Below are 973 nucleotides of genomic sequence, written 5' to 3' on the forward strand. Positions count from 1 at the left end.
AAGCCATTCCATCTGTGGCATATTCCTATCAGAGCAGCACCAGGGACCAGAACACTCGGGTAACACTCCGGGAAATGTTTCTGCAGATGGGTAAGCTTTCGAGTGATATGTGGCCTTCCAGGACCAGTTCAAAAAGACGTAGGTGGATGTATACCACTGGACACCTGAAGTCACATGTTCGGTTACGCGCTGCCTAACACGTTTGGTTCCAGTGAAGAAAGGGGAATCTATTCAAGGAATCTAGGAACCCAAACATGCCCACACCAAACTCTTAATTTTACATCTTGTGCTAACATCCTACATAAGTACAAAGAAAACAGACAACTGCATCCTCTAAGGTAAAGGTTCACCTCTAAAGTGATGTTGGTTGCAGATTTTATAAGATTGAATCTTTAGAAATTTATGTGACGACCCTTGCCTTTCAGAAGTAACGATTTCTGTTGTTACCAGTGTCCAAATTGCCCTTTTTTTACTTCAATGACAGAAGGCAAGAGCAGGTTCTGGCTAAGGCCTCAATATAGGCTTCTTAGGACTCAAACTCTCAGCGATTCCAGTCAGCAGGATGATTCTGGAAGTCCAAGGGGAGACTGTTTGCTGCTTAGCCCTGGGCCTTGCACATGGTGGTCGTGTTAGGCGCTGTCGAGTGGTGTCGACCCATACCGACCCCATGTACAACAGCAGGAAGCAGTCTGGGGTCCCACACCATCCTTGCCTCCTTCCCAGGCTTGAGCCCATCATCGCAGCCACTGTGCCAATCCATCTCGTTGAAGGTCTTCCTCTCTTGTTGACCCCAAGACGTTAAGGCTTATGTCAAGGAAACACAAATACACTTGTAGAAACATTGTCTGTCAACCCTATACATGGCCTTGGGTACACTCCCGGCAGGACAGACATACCTAATAGTTCAGCCTGTCCACCCATCTATCCACACGTATACCCATGTTTGCCTTCACTGACAATGCAGTACTGTATA

The sequence above is a fragment of the Orycteropus afer genome, unplaced genomic scaffold, assembly GCF_000298275.1.
Source record: "Orycteropus afer afer isolate SDZICR_OR568_19922 unplaced genomic scaffold, OryAfe1.0 scaffold00689, whole genome shotgun sequence".
NCBI lineage: Eukaryota > Metazoa > Chordata > Mammalia > Tubulidentata > Orycteropodidae > Orycteropus > Orycteropus afer.